This window comes from Oncorhynchus keta, chromosome 19 (genome assembly GCF_023373465.1).
Source record: "Oncorhynchus keta strain PuntledgeMale-10-30-2019 chromosome 19, Oket_V2, whole genome shotgun sequence".
In the NCBI taxonomy this organism is placed as follows: Eukaryota; Metazoa; Chordata; class Actinopteri; order Salmoniformes; family Salmonidae; genus Oncorhynchus; species Oncorhynchus keta.
This window is the reverse complement of record NC_068439.1, coordinates 11,941,889-11,948,062: the sequence shown is the minus strand read 5'-3', so window position 1 is coordinate 11,948,062 and position 6,174 is coordinate 11,941,889.

Here is a 6,174-nt window from a genome sequence, read left to right as displayed (position 1 = left end):
AATGACGGTTGGTTCGGTTTATCTCCCCAAATAGTGCCTTCGCGAGCAGATGGAGCATCGGCACGAAAACTCACGTGTCCCCGTCAGTAAATACGTGACGGCTCCCCAACCTGAAGTCTGGGCAGCAGCGCGAGCTGAGGAACACCAACGGTCAAGCAAGCCGGGTGTGCGTCTTTACGCACCGAGAGAGAGAGAGAGAAAAAAACACATTCTCTGGTGTGGGTGTCGCGAGGCAACTTGCATATTTTTTCAGTTATTACATCCTCGAAAACTCATGCTCAAAAGTGTCCATGTTTTCGTCCCCCTCTTCCCTAAAGGAGCCTCGAATAACCTTTTGGGGTTCAAAAGATTGCAGCTGTGGGGGAACCTTTTTAGTTCAAAAAGGCAAAGCGAGGAAACCACTCTGAAAAGGTTATTTGAGAAAACCCCTGTGACATGAAGCATTAGAAGTGGCAATCGGAAGGGAAACAAATGGGCTGGATTTTTTATTTACAGGAACCCTTTGTTACATTAAAGGTTCCTCTAAAAAAAAAACTAACTAACCAAAGGTGCAAATATGACCCATTGCCTTGCAACTCCAGGGTACCTCGGATCACCACTAATTCTCAGAGTGTAGGAAAACCGTTATTTAATCCACACCTGAGAACTGTTTTAGATGTTGGCATATAGGCTTACAAGTCTTTATATTTGCAATTTGTGGAAGAATCTGCAATAGCCTACACCATTCTGTTATGATGTGGGGAAATATTCTTCATGACACTTGCATCGCCATTTTCTTTCCACCACGGATGTTCTCTGGCCCTCTGGCTTGCTATAATTGAGGTGACTGCTCCCCTGTCCCAGCTCTAGGTCCAGAGCTCTCTCTCTCTCTCTCTCTCTCTCTCTCTCTCTCTCTCTCTCTCTCTCTCTCTCTCTCTCTCTCTCTCTCTCTCTCTCTCTCTCTCTCTCTCTCTCTCTCTCTCTCTCTCTCTCTCTCTCTCTCTCTCTCTCTCTCTCTCTCTCTGTGTCTGCTTTTACTGTGATAGAAAGATGGACGGCCATCTCCCTGAGAGACCAGCACCCTGCATCCGGGGCTTTGTCTTGGTTAGTCTGTGCAATGAGATAACACACACACACACACAGTTGAAGTCGGAAGTTTACATACACCTTAGCCAAATACATTAAAACTCAGTTTTTCACCATTCCTGACATTTATTCCTAGTAACAATTCCCTGTTTTAGGTCAGTTAGGATTGTTTAAAGAATGTGAAATGTCAGAATAATAGTAGAGAGAATTATTTATTTCAGTTTTTATTTCTTTCATCACAGTCCCAGTGGGTCAGAAGTTTAAATACACTCAATTAGTATTTAGTAGCATTGCCTTTAAATAGTTTAATTTGGATCAAATGTTTCGGAGAGCCTTCCACAAGCTTCCCACAATATGTTGGGTGAATTTTGTCCCATTCCTCCTGACAGAGCTGGTGTAACTGAGTCAGGTTTGCAGGCCTTCTTGCTCGCACACGCTTTTTCAGTTCTGCTCACAAATGATGGCCACTCCAATACGTTGACTTTGTTGTCCTTAACCTGTTGCGACTCTAGGGGCAGTATTTTCATTTTTGGGAAAAAAACGTTCCCGTTTTAAACGGGATATTTTGTCAGGACAAGATGCTAGAATATAATTGACAGCTTTGGATAGAAAACACTTTCCAAAACTGTTTCCAAAACTGTAAAGATATTGTACTCCAATACGTTGACTTGGTTGTCCTTCAGCCATTTTGCCACAACTTTGGAAGTTTGCTTGGGGTCATTGTCCATTTGGAAGACTCGTTTGCAACCAAGCTTTAACTTCCTGACTGATGACTTGAGATGTTGCTTCCATATATCCACATAATTTTCCTGCCTCATGATGCCATCTATTTTGTGAGGGGCACCAGTGCCTCCTGCAGCAAAGCACCCCCGTAACATGATGCTGCCACCCCCATGCTTCACGGCTGTGATGGTGTTCTTCGGCTTGCAAGCATCACCCTTTTTCCTCCAAACATAACGATGGTCATTATGGCCAAACAGTTCTATTTTTGTGTCATCAGACCAGAGGACATTTCTCCAAAAAGTATGATCTTTGTCCCCATGTGTAGTAGCAAACTGTAGGCTGGCTTTTTGATGGCGGTTTTGGAGCAGTGGCTTCTTCCTTGCTGAGCGGCCTTTCAGGTTATGTCGATATTTACATTTACATTTAAGTCATTTAGCAGACGCTCTTATCCAGAGCGATATAAGACTCGTTTTACTGTGGATACAGATACTTTTGTACCCGTTTCCTCCAGCATCTTCACAAGGTCCTTTGCTGTTGTTCTGGGATTGATTTGCACTTTTCGCACCAAAGTACGTTCATGTCTAGGAGAATGCATCTCCTTCCTGAGCAGTATGACAGCTGTTTGGTCACATGATGTTTATACTCGCGTACTATTGTTTGTACAGATGAACGTAGTACCTTCAGGCATTTGGAAATTGCTCCCAAGGATAAACCAGACTTGTGGAGGTCTACCATTGTTTTTCTGAGGTCTTGGTTGATTTATTTTCATTTTCCCATGATGTCAAGCAAAGAGGCACCGAGTTTGAAGGTAGGCCTTGAAACACATCCACAGGTACACCTCCAATTGACACAAATTATGTCAATTAGCCTATCAGAAGCTTCTAAAGCCATGACATCTTTTTCTGGAATTTTCCAAGCTGTTTAAAGGCACAGTCAACATAGTGTATGTAAACTTCTGACCCACTAGAATTGTGATACAGTGAAATAATCTGTCTGTAAACAATTGTTGGAAAAATTACTTGTGTCATGCACAAAGTAGATGTCCTAACCGACTTGCCAAAACTATAGTTTGTTAACAAGACATTTGTGTGTTTGAAAAACAAGTTTTAATGACTCCAACCTAAATGTATGTAAACTTCAGACTTCAACTGTGAATGCACAGATACTTTTAAAGTTTAAGAAGCACCTAGAATCAAACACACTCAACCTAATTCAATGGCTCTAACCTATACTGAGTGTCGTGAATGGGGGTTGGATATGAGATGGGGTTGTATTCTCCAATGAAGATTTCTCGGTTAACCGCTGATAATGATGTCATTTCAACCTGTTTCTCATTACATTATTTCAATCAGATTCAACCAGGGAGGGAAGGTAGGAGGGAGGGAGGGGTGTGAATTGGAAAGCTGGTATTACTACTCAGACCAGTGTCTCCCTAGGGAGGAGAGAAGTGAGGGAGGTGGGAAGAGGGAGGGGTGGGAATTGGAAAGCTGGTATTACTACTCAGACCAGTGTCTCCCTAGGGAGGAGAGAAGCGAGGGAGGTGGGAAGAGGGAGGGGTGGGAATTGGAAAGCTGGTATTACTACTCAGACCAGTGTCTCCCTAGGGAGGAGAGAAGGGAGGTGGGAAGAGGGAGGGGTGGGAAGAGGGAGGGGTGGGAAGAGGGAGGGGTTGGAAAGCTGGTATTACTACTCAGACCAGTGTCTCCCTAGGGAGGAGAGAAGCGAGGGAGGTGGGAAGAGGGAGGGGTGGGAATTGGAAAGCTGGTATTACTACTCAGACCAGTGTCTCCCTGGGGAGGAGAGAAGCGAGGGAGGTGGGAAGAGGGAGGGGTGGGAATTGGAAAGCTGGTATTACTACTCAGACCAGTGTCTCCCTAGGGAGGAGAGAAGCGAGGGAGGTGGGAAGAGGGAGGGGTGGGAATTGGAAAGCTGGGATTACTACTCAGACCAGTGTCTCCCTAGGGAGGAGAGAAGCGAGGGAGGTGGGAAGAGGGAGGGGTGGGAATTGGAAAGCTGGTATTACTACTCAGACCAGTGTCTCCCTAGGGAGGAGAGAAGCGAGGGAGGTGGGAAGAGGGAGGGGTGGGAATTGGAAAGCTGGTATTACTACTCAGACCAGTGTCTCCCTAGGGAGGTGGGAAGAGGGAGGTGGGAAGAGGGAGGGGTGGGAATTGGAAAGCTGGTATTACTACTCAGACCAGTGTCTCCCTAGGGAGGAGAGAAGCGAGGGAGGAGAGAAGCGAGGGAGGTGGGAAGAGGGAGGGGTGGGAATTGGAAAGCTGATATTACTACTCAGACCAGTGTCTCCCTAGGGAGGAGAGAAGCGAGGGAGGAGAGAAGCGAGGGAGGTGGGAAGAGGGAGGGGAGAGTGTTATGTCCAAAAAGAGTTACACAAGTTCACATTATCCTGGGAAATCACACTTATTCATCTCTATCCCTTTCTCATCCTCTCCCACACATTGCTTATTAATTTGTCTCTATTTGCTTACCTCTTCCCTTCTCCCCTGTCTCTCTAGTCCTCCTTCCTCCTGCCCTGTCTCTCCAGTCCTCTTCCCTTCTCCCCTGTCTCTCTAGTCCTCCTTCCTCCTGCCCTGTCTCTCCAGTCCTCTTCCCTTCTCCCATGTCTCTCCCTCTCCAGTCCTCCTTCCTCCTGCCCTGTCTCTCCAGTCCTCTTCCCTTCTCCCCTGTCTCCCCAGTCCTCTTCCCTTCTCCCCTGTCTCTCTAGTCCTCCTTCCTCCTGCCCTGTCTCTCCAGTCCTCTTCCCTTCTCCCTTGTCTCTCTAGTCCTCCTTCCTCCTGCCCTGTCTCTCCAGTCCTCCTTCCTCCTGCCCTGTCTCTCCAGTCCTCTTCCCTTCTCCCCTGTCTCTCCCTCTCCAGTCCTCCATCCTCCTCCCCTGTCTCCCCAGTCCTCTTCCCTTCTCCCCTGTCTTTCCAATCCTCCTTCCTCCTGCCCTGTCTCTCCAGTCCTCTTCCCTTCTCCCCTGTCTCTCCCTCTCCAGTCCTCCTTCCTCCCCCTGTCTCTCCAGTCCTCCTGCCCTGTCTCTCCAGTCCTCTTCCCTTCTCCCCTGTCTCTCCCTCTCCAGTCCTCCTTCCTCCTGCCCTGTCTATCCAGTCCTCTTCCCTTCTCCCCTGTCTCTCCCTCTCCAGTCCTCCATCCTCCTCCCCTGTCTCCCCAGTCCTCTTCCCTTCTCCCCTGTCTCTCTAGTCCTCCTTCCTCCTGCCCTGTCTCTCCAGTCCTCTTCCCTTCTCCCCTGTCTCTCTAGTCCTCCTTCCTCCTGCCCTGTCTCTCCAGTCCTCCTTCCTCCTGCCCTGTCTCTCCAGTCCTCTTCCCTTCTCCCCTGTCTCTCCCTCTCCAGTCCTCCATCCTCCTCCCCTGTCTCTCCAGTCCTCTTCCCTTCTCCCCTGTCTCTCCCTCTCCAGTCCTCCATCCTCCTCCCCTGTCTCTCCAGTCCTCCTGCCCTGTCTCTCCCTCTCCAGTCCTCCATCCTCCTCCCCTGTCTCTCCGGTCCTCCTGCCCTGTCTCTCCAGTCCTCTTCCCTTCTCCCCTGTCTCTCCCTCTCCAGTCCTCCATCCTCCTCGCCTGTCTCTCCGGTCCTCCTGCCCTGTCTCTCCAGTCCTCTTCCCTTCTCCCCTGTCTCTCCCTCTCCAGTCCTCCATCCTCCTCCCCTGTCTCTCCAGTCCTCTTCCCTTCTCCCCTGTCTCTCCCTCTCTAGTCCTCCATCCTCCTGCCCTGTCTCTCCAGTCCTCTTCCCTTCTCCCCTGTCTCTCCCTCTCCAGTCCTCCATCCTCCTCCCCTGTCTCTCCAGTCCTCCTGCCCTGTCTCTCCAGTCCTCCTCCCCTGTCTCTCCAGTCCTCTTCCCTTCTCCCCTGTCTCTCCCTCTCCAGTCCTCCATCCTCCTGCCCTGTCTCTCCAGTCCTCTTCCCTTCTCCCCTGTCTCTCCCTCTCCAGTCCTACATCCTCCTCCCCTGTCTCTCCAGTCCTCCTGCCCTGTCTCCCCAGTCCTCTTCCCTTCTCCCATGTCTCCAGTCAAATTCACTTTTCTTTTTCTCTCCCCCTCTCCCTGTTCCATCCCCCAACCTTTTTTCTCCCTCTCCATCTCTCTCTCCTGTTCCATCTCCATCTCACTCTCCTGTTCCATCTCCATCTCTCTCTCCTGTTCCATCTCCATCTCACTCTCCTGTTCTATCTCCATCTCCCTCTCCTGTTCCATCTCCATCTCTCTCTCCTGTTCCATCTCCATCTCACTCTCCTGTTCCATCTCCATCTCACTCTCCTGTTCTATCTCCATCTCTCACTCTCCTGTTCCATCTCCATCTCACTCTCCTGTTCCATCTCCATCTCTCTCTCCTGCTCCATCTCCATCTCCCTCTCCTGTTCCATCTCCAT